At 45.7% G+C, this 14706-nt stretch overlaps 13 non-coding genes across 13 annotated transcripts; all 13 read right to left on the bottom strand.

The window, feature by feature from the left end:
• Nucleotides 1–4978: 4978 nt before the first annotated feature.
• On the bottom strand, nucleotides 4979–5143 carry LOC146750508 (U1 spliceosomal RNA). The gene has a single exon (XR_014930660.1). It is a non-coding gene; the product is annotated as a U1 spliceosomal RNA (small nuclear RNA).
• Nucleotides 5144–5770: 627 nt separating this feature from the next.
• Nucleotides 5771–5935, bottom strand: LOC146750507 (U1 spliceosomal RNA). The gene has a single exon (XR_014930646.1). It is a non-coding gene; the product is annotated as a U1 spliceosomal RNA (small nuclear RNA).
• A 627-nt stretch (nucleotides 5936–6562) lies between these two features.
• LOC146750506 (U1 spliceosomal RNA) lies at nucleotides 6563–6727 on the bottom strand. The gene has a single exon (XR_014930619.1). It is a non-coding gene; the product is annotated as a U1 spliceosomal RNA (small nuclear RNA).
• Nucleotides 6728–7354: 627 nt separating this feature from the next.
• LOC146750505 (U1 spliceosomal RNA) lies at nucleotides 7355–7519 on the bottom strand. Its single transcript, XR_014930590.1, has one exon. It is a non-coding gene; the product is annotated as a U1 spliceosomal RNA (small nuclear RNA).
• A 627-nt stretch (nucleotides 7520–8146) lies between these two features.
• On the bottom strand, nucleotides 8147–8311 carry LOC146750504 (U1 spliceosomal RNA). Its single transcript, XR_014930562.1, has one exon. It is a non-coding gene; the product is annotated as a U1 spliceosomal RNA (small nuclear RNA).
• Nucleotides 8312–8938: 627 nt separating this feature from the next.
• On the bottom strand, nucleotides 8939–9103 carry LOC146750503 (U1 spliceosomal RNA). The gene has a single exon (XR_014930533.1). It is a non-coding gene; the product is annotated as a U1 spliceosomal RNA (small nuclear RNA).
• Nucleotides 9104–9730: 627 nt separating this feature from the next.
• LOC146750502 (U1 spliceosomal RNA) lies at nucleotides 9731–9895 on the bottom strand. Its single transcript, XR_014930517.1, has one exon. It is a non-coding gene; the product is annotated as a U1 spliceosomal RNA (small nuclear RNA).
• A 627-nt stretch (nucleotides 9896–10522) lies between these two features.
• LOC146750501 (U1 spliceosomal RNA) lies at nucleotides 10523–10687 on the bottom strand. The gene has a single exon (XR_014930507.1). It is a non-coding gene; the product is annotated as a U1 spliceosomal RNA (small nuclear RNA).
• Nucleotides 10688–11314: 627 nt separating this feature from the next.
• Nucleotides 11315–11479, bottom strand: LOC144347517 (U1 spliceosomal RNA). Its single transcript, XR_013419662.1, has one exon. It is a non-coding gene; the product is annotated as a U1 spliceosomal RNA (small nuclear RNA).
• A 627-nt stretch (nucleotides 11480–12106) lies between these two features.
• LOC146750500 (U1 spliceosomal RNA) lies at nucleotides 12107–12271 on the bottom strand. Its single transcript, XR_014930511.1, has one exon. It is a non-coding gene; the product is annotated as a U1 spliceosomal RNA (small nuclear RNA).
• A 626-nt stretch (nucleotides 12272–12897) lies between these two features.
• On the bottom strand, nucleotides 12898–13062 carry LOC146750499 (U1 spliceosomal RNA). Its single transcript, XR_014930500.1, has one exon. It is a non-coding gene; the product is annotated as a U1 spliceosomal RNA (small nuclear RNA).
• A 626-nt stretch (nucleotides 13063–13688) lies between these two features.
• On the bottom strand, nucleotides 13689–13853 carry LOC146750498 (U1 spliceosomal RNA). The gene has a single exon (XR_014930494.1). It is a non-coding gene; the product is annotated as a U1 spliceosomal RNA (small nuclear RNA).
• Nucleotides 13854–14479: 626 nt separating this feature from the next.
• LOC146750497 (U1 spliceosomal RNA) lies at nucleotides 14480–14644 on the bottom strand. Its single transcript, XR_014930504.1, has one exon. It is a non-coding gene; the product is annotated as a U1 spliceosomal RNA (small nuclear RNA).
• Nucleotides 14645–14706: the final 62 nt, after the last annotated feature.

Raw genomic sequence — 14706 nt, 5'->3', positions numbered from 1 at the left:
ATTGAGTAAGAGTGGTTTTAAACTTCTTGACGCAACTGTCCCAATTGACGGCACTCATATCGATGCTCCCAAACCAGAAGCCATTGATTTTGATTCTGACCCCCGTCCAGTCAATGTTATAAGGCTTGTCTGAACGGTTTCTCCAGCTTCCTAGGAAGAGACCTTTGCATTTCGTCATATTGAGTTCAGAGCCCGAAGCAGTACCAAATCTCTCAAAAAGTTGGAACAGAGCCTTGAACGACTTATTATCAGTAACCAGAGCTGTGGAGTCATCTGCATATTGGAGAAGTTTGCATTCAGTTTTTGATCCAGGTAGTTTCACACCTTTGATTTCGGTTGAACTCTGCACAGCTGCTGCAAGCGGCTCCATGAAAATGATGTACAGCAAAGGTGAGAGTGGGCAGCCCTGACGGACACCCCTAGATAAAGAAAAGGCAGGGGACACATGCCCATTGACGGTGACCGAACTCATGATATCATTGTAGATCGTCTTGATGTAAGAACAGAAGAGTGAGCCGCAATTCAGCTGCATGAGGGTTTTATATAGGAATTTCCACTCAACCCTATCAAAGGCTTTTTTCTGATCCAAAGAAACGATAGCACTGCCAAAGCCTCTGCTATTAGCAAAAGTGGTGAAATCTCTCAGGATGCGCACGTTTTGGTGAATTGACCGCCCAGCAACACCACAGGTTTGGAAAGGCCCGATAACAGATGGAAGAACAGAATATAAACGGGTGGCGAGAGCTTTCGTGACGATTTTGTAGTCAACGTTAAGAAGGGATATAGGTCTTTTATCCCCAGGGCGCACTGCTTCGTGATGATTACCTTCTTGGGGTGAAGGCTTATTCACCAGGGTGATTAGACCCTGACGCTGGGAGGTGGATAGTTGACCTTGTGTCATGGCGATATTAATAACTTGGGTGAAATCTTCTCCTAGATCTTCCCAGAAGAGCATATAAAATTCTTTGGGAAGACCATCCAAGCCCGGGGTCTTATTATCTTTCATGTTCTTCAGAGCATCATGTAACTCTTTCTGTATAATTGGTTTGTCAAGTTGTTGTTTTTGCATGTCAGAGAAAGACCTGGTGAGCTTGCCCAGGAAGAAATCTTGCTCCTTGCAGTCTAAGTTTGGTTGTGATGTATATAATTTACTATAAAATTGGGCAAAGACAGATGGGACTTCATCCGGATCTGACACCACTTTGCCTTCAGCATTGATAACACTGGAGACCAGCTTGCTCTTGCCACGTCTGCGTTCTGTAGTTAAAAAGACGCTTGACCATCTTTCCTGCTCTTGAATAAGTTGTGCTCGCGAGCGGATTTTCGCCCCTTCCAGTTTCCTAAGCTGTAAGTCATGAATTTTCTTTTTGGTAATGTAGTAGGATCCCAGGGTAGCCCGAGTACGGTCTCCCGAGTTAAGCTTATGTGTCAGTTCTTTAAAATGATGAAGAAGTTTGTTCAGCTTTGCTCTATTGTCTTGCGATATGCGTTTTGAGTGCGTGGTGATTAGTGATTTGGCCCGAGCCTTGACTGTGTCCCACCAGTCCAAAATAGAGTCAAAGGCAGGTTTAAGGGTCTTCCATTGTTGGATGTGTTTTCTTATGCTACTCCTGACTACAGGGTCTTGGAGGGTTGAGATATTACACTTCCATACACCTCGACCTCTTGCGATGGATGTTGGCATCTTGAGTACACAGGTGATGAATTCATGGTCAGAGAATGGACAAGGAATGATTTTAGATTCAGTGGTCATGTTTTTGGGGGTCAGAAACTTGTCAATTCTAGATGCAGAAGCGTTGTTGGCACTCCTCCAGGTGAATTCCTTCGTTGAGGGATGGGAAATGCGCCAGTGATCAGTGATATTATAGTCAGAGCAGATGGAATTAAGGACATCAGAGCCGGCCCGGACTTCTGGGCTATCAAGTCCACCAAGTTTGTCAAGCAGTGGATCACTGACACAATTGAAATCACCACATAGGATTGTCTCTTTGTTTGGGGGCAAATATTGAGCAAGAGAACCGAAGAAGCTAATGCGAGCCTGAGGATTATTGGGGGCATAGACAGAACACAAACGAAAGGAAGTGGTGCCATGCGTGATGGAGACAGAAACAACTCTGCCTTCAGAATCCGTATGAACTTCATTGTACTTCGCTTGGAAGGCTGGAGAGAAAAGGATGGCCACGCCTCTTGAGTGTTTAGACCCAAGGCTATACAGGATGCGTCCACCCCATTCCATCTCCCATTGCTCCGCATCATCACAAGAGCTCATATACGTTTCCTGGATGCAGATAAGGTCGAATTTGGCGCTATGGCAGTGGTTAAAGAAGGCGAGTCTGGAGGCTTGGTTGCGTAGTCCCTGGATGTTTATAGAGGCGATGGTAGTCATGATATTACTGGTTAAGGGTGAGACACTGCTGTAAACTTTCTATCGTCTGCTGCGATAAGAAGTGTGTATGTGTTGTGTGTACATGTTTTGTCCAAGCCAATGTTGTGCCGGAGGAAAATTTGCAGGCTGACACCGGACAAAATAATTTCACTCCCCTCTCTCCATGTTCCTTCTTACAGTGGGAACGCAGGCTGGCAAAGGATTCAGCAATGAATTCGCAACCAATGCTGGCGAACTGGTTGCAAGTAAACTTAGCATTTTTAGTAACAATTTCATGAAGTTTGGTCACTTCCGGTGGTTTCATTTTTTTTGCACTTTCATCTGTTTGACCATCATCTGAGAAGTGTCTTTTTCTATCTTCTGTTGGAGGTTTCGTGTTTTCTGGACCAGGGTGGGCTGTAGCTGGCTGCGGCAGTGTGACTATGGCAGTCTCATATGATGATTGAGAGCTTTCACCACTACTGTGGGCTGGTGTTGGTTGATCCATTTCATTGGTCATATTCTCCGTGTTGGCTGGGATCTTGGGTGTCTGTTTTTGGGTAACAGATGGTTCGTTTGATTTGGTAACTGGTAACCTAGAAGAGGCCGTGGGAGCATGAACAGGAGACTCAGACGGAGGGTTGGTGGTTGTGTTGGCGGTTGTGTTTTCTCCGGTGGTATTTTCTATGACCATATCTTCAATGGTGGGTAAACAGTCCTGGCATGCGACTTCTACATATGGGGATTCGGATTTTTTGGAGCACTTGGTACATGATTCTATAGTTGCTTCTTTTGGAGGGACCAGATCTGAGCAGTACATGCACTTGATGTCCAAGGCTGCAACGAAGTTTCCACATTTGCAGCTAGAGGACATTGGTGGCGCATTTGCCCATGAGGGACTTTTAGAGACTTGGTTAGCAAAGGAGATTTTGCAATTCCGAGCGATGTGACCGGGTTTGTGGCAGATAGTGCACACAATGGTTTTGTCACAGTCATTTGTCGAATGGCCATGCTCAAGGCATCTGTTGCAAATGGTGGTTTTGCAGTCTTTGGATAAGTGACCTGATTGCTGGCATCTGTTGCATGTTCTCACTTGTCCCATGTATGAAACCCAAACATTACGTCCGGAGATACGTAACGCAGATGGAATGTTAGATCTCAATTTCATTTTATATTGGCGGTTACCATTGAACACTTTTGGAGCGAAGTGGTAGGTACAGAAGCGGGAGGCCAAGACCTCGCCATATTGGCTAAGAGTGTACCGAATTTCGTTGTCGTTGGTCTCAGATGGGATATGGAAAAGGGTGACGATCGTGTACTCAGTAAAATTTTTGCAATCTTCTACGCCATGCATCTTTTCAAATTTCCGTTCATTTTCTCTTCTTTTGCTGAATGAAGTGAATGTTATATCATACTTGTTACCAGGCAGAGGCTGGACACACGTCAAGTCGTCAATATTAATACCTAACTCTTTAATTCTTTTGAACAGGTCAACTGGTTTGACAGGTTCAGTCAACGTGACCGAGATAGAGGAATCTCGCCTCATTCTCGTCAGAGCAGTGATCAACAATCGGGGGAGGATTTGGGAAACGGCGCAAAGGCCAGTCCTCCAGATAGGTGACACCAACCACACAGGATACACAGGACGCCAAGTAGAAAACTAGCGACAAGCAGACAAAAAATGGGTAAGACTCACCAAGCAGAGCAGAACGAGACAGGAGCTGGTTTCTTCAGGAGCGCTTCGCAGTGTCTTCTCTTCACGGCAGCTTCCGGACTTTCCCCGGGGGCCAAAGATGGCACACACCCGGGGAGACAACAACAAATACAGTAACCAGAAACAATCAAGCAATTACTCACCAAAGAGAAGCAGCAAGGATAAGGGTTGATCAGCAGTCAAGTCACCAGTAGCAGGAAGCTGGACAATGGTTATACCAACAGCAGAAAGCAGGCCTAGAGATCACGGTTAACCCCTACGCCAGGTAAGTATGCCATTGACTGTCAACAACGGAGTACCCCATGGAATGAAACAAAACAGACACGACGGTGAGTGCCAAGAGCATCTGGAAAAAAATCGTATTCTAACTAGTAGTTGCACACAATAGACTGGTAATGTCATGACTTAAATATTAACCACATGATTTTAATGGTCGCTCATGGACATTTGACTCCACGAAATGCGTTGTATATACTGAAAATTCGCGACAAACTTGGCCACAAAGGATTCTGGGTAGAGAGAGAGAGAGATTATGCACGCACACCAAGCGGCACTAATCCCATGCCAGCGATCATCCTATCAGCGTCCGTAGCCCCCCAAATCATATGGTTGCTGTCAACCAATGGGTTTTCTTTTATGCGAAACGCGGCGTGTGAGGGCGTCAGTACTCGACAAGTACAGGTGACCTGTGGATCTGGCCAACTCTCGATTATTTCATTGCTTAGTACATCGAAAACCTGTCCATATTTAATAAATAATAATAACTTGATCAATGGTCGACATTTCCCTGAAAATCTAGTTAGGAAACCCACATTGTTCTCACATGAGGCGGATCTGCGCGATTTCTCACTAGAGATGACCAATGTAAGAAATTAGATCTGATTTTTTAGTTTCATTATCAGGGGATAGCGCGAACGCAGTCCCCCACTAACATAAATTATGCGCCCGAGTCGCCCACATTTGGGGCGATCGCAGGTGTCAGCCCAGCCGAAGTGCAATGGGAGGGCCTCTCCCTGAGGGAACCGCCTCCATGATCACGGTTAACCCCTACGCCAGGTAAGTATGCCATCGACTGTCAACAACGGAGTACCCCATGGAATGAAACAAAACAGACACGACGGTGAGTGCCAAGAGCATCTGGAAAAAAAATCGTATTCTAACTAGTAGTTGCACACAATAGACTGGTAATGTCATGACTTAAATATTAACCACATGATTTTAATGGTCGCTCATGGACATTTGACTCCACGAAATGCGTTGTATATACTGAAAATTCGCGACAAACTTGGCCACAAAGGATTCTGGGTAGAGAGAGAGAGAGATTATGCACGCACACCAAGCGGCACTAATCCCATGCCAGCGATCATCCTATCAGCGTCCGTAGCCCCCCAAATCATATGGTTGCTGTCAACCAATGGGTTTTCTTTTATGCGAAACGCGGCGTGTGAGGGCGTCAGTACTCGACAAGTACAGGTGACCTGTGGATCTGGCCAACTCTCGATTATTTCATTGCTTAGTACATCGAAAACCTGTCCATTTTTAATAAATGATAATAACTTGATCAATGGTCGACATTTCCCTGAAAATCTAGTTAGGAAACCCACATTGTTCTCACATGAGGCGGATCTGCGCGATTTCTCACTAGAGATGACCAATGTAAGAAATTAGATCTGATTTTTTAGTTTCATTATCAGGGGATAGCGCGAACGCAGTCCCCCACTAACATAAATTATGCGCCCGAGTCGCCCACATTTGGGGCGATCGCAGGTGTCAGCCCAGCCGAAGTGCAATGGGAGGGCCTCTCCCTGAGGGAACCGCCTCCATGATCACGGTTAACCCCTACGCCAGGTAAGTATGCCATCGACTGTCAACAACGGAGTACCCCATGGAATGAAACAAAACAGACACGACGGTGAGTGCCAAGAGCATCTGGAAAAAAAATCGTATTCTAACTAGTAGTTGCACACAATAGACTGGTAATGTCATGACTTAAATATTAACCACATGATTTTAATGGTCGCTCATGGACATTTGACTCCACGAAATGCGTTGTATATACTGAAAATTCGCGACAAACTTGGCCACAAAGGATTCTGGGTAGAGAGAGAGAGAGATTATGCACGCACACCAAGCGGCACTAATCCCATGCCAGCGATCATCCTATCAGCGTCCGTAGCCCCCCAAATCATATGGTTGCTGTCAACCAATGGGTTTTCTTTTATGCGAAACGCGGCGTGTGAGGGCGTCAGTACTCGACAAGTACAGGTGACCTGTGGATCTGGCCAACTCTCGATTATTTCATTGCTTAGTACATCGAAAACCTGTCCATTTTTAATAAATAATAATAACTTGATCAATGGTCGACATTTCCCTGAAAATCTAGTTAGGAAACCCACATTGTTCTCACATGAGGCGGATCTGCGCGATTTCTCACTAGAGATGACCAATGTAAGAAATTAGATCTGATTTTTTAGTTTCATTATCAGGGGATAGCGCGAACGCAGTCCCCCACTAACATAAATTATGCGCCCGAGTCGCCCACATTTGGGGCGATCGCAGGTGTCAGCCCAGCCGAAGTGCAATGGGAGGGCCTCTCCCTGAGGGAACCGCCTCCATGATCACGGTTAACCCCTACGCCAGGTAAGTATGCCATTGACTGTCAACAACGGAGTACCCCATGGAATGAAACAAAACAGACACGACGGTGAGTGCCAAGAGCATCTGGAAAAAAAATCGTATTCTAACTAGTAGTTGCACACAATAGACTGGTAATGTCATGACTTAAATATTAACCACATGATTTTAATGGTCGCTCATGGACATTTGACTCCACGAAATGCGTTGTATATACTGAAAATTCGCGACAAACTTGGCCACAAAGGATTCTGGGTAGAGAGAGAGAGAGATTATGCACGCACACCAAGCGGCACTAATCCCATGCCAGCGATCATCCTATCAGCGTCCGTAGCCCCCCAAATCATATGGTTGCTGTCAACCAATGGGTTTTCTTTTATGCGAAACGCGGCGTGTGAGGGCGTCAGTACTCGACAAGTACAGGTGACCTGTGGATCTGGCCAACTCTCGATTATTTCATTGCTTAGTACATCGAAAACCTGTCCATTTTTAATAAATAATAATAACTTGATCAATGGTCGACATTTCCCTGAAAATCTAGTTAGGAAACCCACATTGTTCTCACATGAGGCGGATCTGCGCGATTTCTCACTAGAGATGACCAATGTAAGAAATTAGATCTGATTTTTTAGTTTCATTATCAGGGGATAGCGCGAACGCAGTCCCCCACTAACATAAATTATGCGCCCGAGTCGCCCACATTTGGGGCGATCGCAGGTGTCAGCCCAGCCGAAGTGCAATGGGAGGGCCTCTCCCTGAGGGAACCGCCTCCATGATCACGGTTAACCCCTACGCCAGGTAAGTATGCCATTGACTGTCAACAACGGAGTACCCCATGGAATGAAACAAAACAGACACGACGGTGAGTGCCAAGAGCATCTGGAAAAAAAATCGTATTCTAACTAGTAGTTGCACACAATAGACTGGTAATGTCATGACTTAAATATTAACCACATGATTTTAATGGTCGCTCATGGACATTTGACTCCACGAAATGCGTTGTATATACTGAAAATTCGCGACAAACTTGGCCACAAAGGATTCTGGGTAGAGAGAGAGAGAGATTATGCACGCACACCAAGCGGCACTAATCCCATGCCAGCGATCATCCTATCAGCGTCCGTAGCCCCCCAAATCATATGGTTGCTGTCAACCAATGGGTTTTCTTTTATGCGAAACGCGGCGTGTGAGGGCGTCAGTACTCGACAAGTACAGGTGACCTGTGGATCTGGCCAACTCTCGATTATTTCATTGCTTAGTACATCGAAAACCTGTCCATTTTTAATAAATGATAATAACTTGATCAATGGTCGACATTTCCCTGAAAATCTAGTTAGGAAACCCACATTGTTCTCACATGAGGCGGATCTGCGCGATTTCTCACTAGAGATGACCAATGTAAGAAATTAGATCTGATTTTTTAGTTTCATTATCAGGGGATAGCGCGAACGCAGTCCCCCACTAACATAAATTATGCGCCCGAGTCGCCCACATTTGGGGCGATCGCAGGTGTCAGCCCAGCCGAAGTGCAATGGGAGGGCCTCTCCCTGAGGGAACCGCCTCCATGATCACGGTTAACCCCTACGCCAGGTAAGTATGCCATTGACTGTCAACAACGGAGTACCCCATGGAATGAAACAAAACAGACACGACGGTGAGTGCCAAGAGCATCTGGAAAAAAAATCGTATTCTAACTAGTAGTTGCACACAATAGACTGGTAATGTCATGACTTAAATATTAACCACATGATTTTAATGGTCGCTCATGGACATTTGACTCCACGAAATGCGTTGTATATACTGAAAATTCGCGACAAACTTGGCCACAAAGGATTCTGGGTAGAGAGAGAGAGAGATTATGCACGCACACCAAGCGGCACTAATCCCATGCCAGCGATCATCCTATCAGCGTCCGTAGCCCCCCAAATCATATGGTTGCTGTCAACCAATGGGTTTTCTTTTATGCGAAACGCGGCGTGTGAGGGCGTCAGTACTCGACAAGTACAGGTGACCTGTGGATCTGGCCAACTCTCGATTATTTCATTGCTTAGTACATCGAAAACCTGTCCATTTTTAATAAATAATAATAACTTGATCAATGGTCGACATTTCCCTGAAAATCTAGTTAGGAAACCCACATTGTTCTCACATGAGGCGGATCTGCGCGATTTCTCACTAGAGATGACCAATGTAAGAAATTAGATCTGATTTTTTAGTTTCATTATCAGGGGATAGCGCGAACGCAGTCCCCCACTAACATAAATTATGCGCCCGAGTCGCCCACATTTGGGGCGATCGCAGGTGTCAGCCCAGCCGAAGTGCAATGGGAGGGCCTCTCCCTGAGGGAACCGCCTCCATGATCACGGTTAACCCCTACGCCAGGTAAGTATGCCATTGACTGTCAACAACGGAGTACCCCATGGAATGAAACAAAACAGACACGACGGTGAGTGCCAAGAGCATCTGGAAAAAAAATCGTATTCTAACTAGTAGTTGCACACAATAGACTGGTAATGTCATGACTTAAATATTAACCACATGATTTTAATGGTCGCTCATGGACATTTGACTCCACGAAATGCGTTGTATATACTGAAAATTCGCGACAAACTTGGCCACAAAGGATTCTGGGTAGAGAGAGAGAGAGATTATGCACGCACACCAAGCGGCACTAATCCCATGCCAGCGATCATCCTATCAGCGTCCGTAGCCCCCCAAATCATATGGTTGCTGTCAACCAATGGGTTTTCTTTTATGCGAAACGCGGCGTGTGAGGGCGTCAGTACTCGACAAGTACAGGTGACCTGTGGATCTGGCCAACTCTCGATTATTTCATTGCTTAGTACATCGAAAACCTGTCCATTTTTAATAAATAATAATAACTTGATCAATGGTCGACATTTCCCTGAAAATCTAGTTAGGAAACCCACATTGTTCTCACATGAGGCGGATCTGCGCGATTTCTCACTAGAGATGACCAATGTAAGAAATTAGATCTGATTTTTTAGTTTCATTATCAGGGGATAGCGCGAACGCAGTCCCCCACTAACATAAATTATGCGCCCGAGTCGCCCACATTTGGGGCGATCGCAGGTGTCAGCCCAGCCGAAGTGCAATGGGAGGGCCTCTCCCTGAGGGAACCGCCTCCATGATCACGGTTAACCCCTACGCCAGGTAAGTATGCCATTGACTGTCAACAACGGAGTACCCCATGGAATGAAACAAAACAGACACGACGGTGAGTGCCAAGAGCATCTGGAAAAAAAATCGTATTCTAACTAGTAGTTGCACACAATAGACTGGTAATGTCATGACTTAAATATTAACCACATGATTTTAATGGTCGCTCATGGACATTTGACTCCACGAAATGCGTTGTATATACTGAAAATTCGCGACAAACTTGGCCACAAAGGATTCTGGGTAGAGAGAGAGAGAGATTATGCACGCACACCAAGCGGCACTAATCCCATGCCAGCGATCATCCTATCAGCGTCCGTAGCCCCCCAAATCATATGGTTGCTGTCAACCAATGGGTTTTCTTTTATGCGAAACGCGGCGTGTGAGGGCGTCAGTACTCGACAAGTACAGGTGACCTGTGGATCTGGCCAACTCTCGATTATTTCATTGCTTAGTACATCGAAAACCTGTCCATTTTTAATAAATGATAATAACTTGATCAATGGTCGACATTTCCCTGAAAATCTAGTTAGGAAACCCACATTGTTCTCACATGAGGCGGATCTGCGCGATTTCTCACTAGAGATGACCAATGTAAGAAATTAGATCTGATTTTTTAGTTTCATTATCAGGGGATAGCGCGAACGCAGTCCCCCACTAACATAAATTATGCGCCCGAGTCGCCCACATTTGGGGCGATCGCAGGTGTCAGCCCAGCCGAAGTGCAATGGGAGGGCCTCTCCCTGAGGGAACCGCCTCCATGATCACGGTTAACCCCTACGCCAGGTAAGTATGCCATTGACTGTCAACAACGGAGTACCCCATGGAATGAAACAAAACAGACACGACGGTGAGTGCCAAGAGCATCTGGAAAAAAAATCGTATTCTAACTAGTAGTTGCACACAATAGACTGGTAATGTCATGACTTAAATATTAACCACATGATTTTAATGGTCGCTCATGGACATTTGACTCCACGAAATGCGTTGTATATACTGAAAATTCGCGACAAACTTGGCCACAAAGGATTCTGGGTAGAGAGAGAGAGAGATTATGCACGCACACCAAGCGGCACTAATCCCATGCCAGCGATCATCCTATCAGCGTCCGTAGCCCCCCAAATCATATGGTTGCTGTCAACCAATGGGTTTTCTTTTATGCGAAACGCGGCGTGTGAGGGCGTCAGTACTCGACAAGTACAGGTGACCTGTGGATCTGGCCAACTCTCGATTATTTCATTGCTTAGTACATCGAAAACCTGTCCATTTTTAATAAATGATAATAACTTGATCAATGGTCGACATTTCCCTGAAAATCTAGTTAGGAAACCCACATTGTTCTCACATGAGGCGGATCTGCGCGATTTCTCACTAGAGATGACCAATGTAAGAAATTAGATCTGATTTTTTAGTTTCATTATCAGGGGATAGCGCGAACGCAGTCCCCCACTAACATAAATTATGCGCCCGAGTCGCCCACATTTGGGGCGATCGCAGGTGTCAGCCCAGCCGAAGTGCAATGGGAGGGCCTCTCCCTGAGGGAACCGCCTCCATGATCACGGTTAACCCCTACGCCAGGTAAGTATGCCATTGACTGTCAACAACGGAGTACCCCATGGAATGAAACAAAACAGACACGACGGTGAGTGCCAAGAGCATCTGGAAAAAAAATCGTATTCTAACTAGTAGTTGCACACAATAGACTGGTAATGTCATGACTTAAATATTAACCACATGATTTTAATGGTCGCTCATGGACATTTGACTCCACGAAATGCGTTGTATATACTGAAAATTCGCGACAAACTTGGCCACAAAGGATTCTGGGTAGAGAGAGAGAGAGATTATGCACGCACACCAAGCGGCACTAATCCCATGCCAGCGATCATCCTATCAGCGTCCGTAGCCCCCCAAATCATATGGTTGCTGTCAACCAATGGGTTTTCTTTTATGCGAAACGCGGCGTGTGAGGGCGTCAGTACTCGACAAGTACAGGTGACCTGTGGATCTGGCCAACTCTCGATTATTTCATTGCTTAGTACATCGAAAACCTGTCCATTTTTAATAAATAATAATAACTTGATCAATGGTCGACATTTCCCTGAAAATCTAGTTAGGAAACCCACATTGTTCTCACATGAGGCGGATCTGCGCGATTTCTCACTAGAGATGACCAATGTAAGAAATTAGATCTGATTTTTTAGTTTCATTATCAGGGGATAGCACGAACGCAGTCCCCCACTAACATAAATTATGCGCCCGAGTCGCCCACATTTGGGGCGATCGCAGGTGTCAGCCCAGCCGAAGTGCAATGGGAGGGCCTCTCCCTGAGGGAACCGCCTCCATGATCACGGTTAACCCCTACGCCAGGTAAGTATGCCATTGACTGTCAACAACGGAGTACCCCATGGAATGAAACAAAACAGACACGACGGTGAGTGCCAAGAGCATCTGGAAAAAAATCGTATTCTAACTAGTAGTTGCACACAATAGACTGGTAATGTCATGACTTAAATATTAACCACATGATTTTAATGGTCGCTCATGGACATTTGACTCCACGAAATGCGTTGTATATACTGAAAATTCGCGACAAACTTGGCCACAAAGGATTCTGGGTAGAGAGAGAGAGAGATTATGCACGCACACCAAGCGGCACTAATCCCATGCCAGCGATCATCCTATCAGCGTCCGTAGCCCCCCAAATCATATGGTTGCTGTCAACCAATGGGTTTTCTTTTATGCGAAACGCGGCGTGTGAGGGCGTCAGTACTCGACAAGTACAGGTGACCTGTGGATCTGGCCAACTCTCGATTATTTCATTGCTTAGTACATCGAAAACCTGTCCATTTTTAATAAATAATAATAACTTGATCAATGGTCGACATTTCCCTGAAAATCTAGTTAGGAAACCCACATTGTTCTCACATGAGGCGGATCTGCGCGATTTCTCACTAGAGATGACCAATGTAAGAAATTAGATCTGATTTTTTAGTTTCATTATCAGGGGATAGCGCAAACGCAGTCCCCCACTAACATAAATTATGCGCCCGAGTCGCCCACATTTGGGGCGATCGCAGGTGTCAGCCCAGCCGAAGTGCAATGGGAGGGCCTCTCCCTGAGGGAACCGCCTCCATGATCACGGTTAACCCCTACGCCAGGTAAGTATGCCATTGACTGTCAACAACGGAGTACCCCATGGAATGAAACAAAACAGACACGACGGTGAGTGCCAAGAGCATCTGGAAAAAAATCGTATTCTAACTAGTAGTTGCACACAATAGACTGGTAATGTCATGACTTAAATATTAACCACATGATTTTAATGGTCGCTCATGGACATTTGACTCCACGAAATGCGTTGTATATACTGAAAATTCGCGACAAACTTGGCCACAAAGGATTCTGGGTAGAGAGAGAGAGAGATTATGCACGCACACCAAGCGGCACTAATCCCATGCCAGCGATCATCCTATCAGCGTCCGTAGCCCCCCAAATCATATGGTTGCTGTCAACCAATGGGTTTTCTTTTATGCGAAACGCGGCGTGTGAGGGCGTCAGTACTCGACAAGTACAGGTGACCTGTGGATCTGGCCAACTCTCGATTATTTCATTGCTTAGTACATCGAAAACCTGTCCATTTTTAATAAATAATAATAACTTGATCAATGGTCGACATTTCCCTGAAAATCTAGTTAGGAAACCCACATTGTTCTCACATGAGGCGGATCTGCGCGATTTCTCACTAGAGATGACCAATGTAAGAAATTAGATCTGATTTTTTAGTTTCATTATCAGGGGATAGCGCAAACGCAGTCCCCCACTAACATAAATTATGCGCCCGAGTCGCCCACATTTGGGGCGATCGCAGGTGTCAGCCCAGCCGAAGTGCAATGGGAGGGCCTCTCCCTGAGGGAACCGCCTCCATGATCACGGTTAACCCCTACGCCAGGTAAGTATGCCATTGACTGTCAACAACGGAGTACCCCATGGAATGAAACAAAACAGACACGACGGTGAGTGCCAAGAGCATCTGGAAAAAAATCGTATTCTAACTAGTAGTTGCACACAATAGACTGGTAATGTCATGACTTAAATATTAACCACATGATTTTAATGGTCGCTCATGGACATTTGACTCCACGAAATGCGTTGTATATACTGAAAATTCGCGACAAACTTGGCCACAAAGGATTCTGGGTAGAGAGAGAGAGAGATTATGCACGCACACCAAGCGGCACTAATCCCATGCCAGCGATCATCCTATCAGCGTCCGTAGCCCCCCAAATCATATGGTTGCTGTCAACCAATGGGTTTTCTTTTATGCGAAACGCGGCGTGTGAGGGCGTCAGTACTCGACAAGTACAGGTGACCTGTGGATCTGGCCAACTCTCGATTATTTCATTGCTTAGTACATCGAAAACCTGTCCATTTTTAATAAATAATAATAACTTGATCAATGGTCGACATTTCCCTGAAAATCTAGTTAGGAAACCCACATTGTTCTCACATGAGGCGGATCTGCGCGATTTCTCACTAGAGATGACCAATGTAAGAAATTAGATCTGATTTTTTAGTTTCATTATCAGGGGATAGCGCGAACGCAGTCCCCCACTAACATAAATTATGCGCCCGAGTCGCCCACATTTGGGGCGATCGCAGGTGTCAGCCCAGCCGAAGTGCAATGGGAGGGCCTCTCCCTTAGGGAACCGCCTCCATGATCACGGTTAACCCCTACGCCAGGTAAGTATGCCATTGACTGTCAACAACGGAGTACCCCATGGAATGAAACAAAACAGACACGACGGTGAGT

This window comes from Saccoglossus kowalevskii, chromosome 1 (assembly GCF_978046115.1).
Source record: "Saccoglossus kowalevskii chromosome 1, keSacKowa6.1, whole genome shotgun sequence".
Lineage (NCBI taxonomy): Eukaryota > Metazoa > Hemichordata > Enteropneusta > Harrimaniidae > Saccoglossus > Saccoglossus kowalevskii.
The sequence above is the reverse complement of the archived record's forward strand: the minus strand, read 5'-3'. Positions and strand labels throughout refer to the sequence as shown.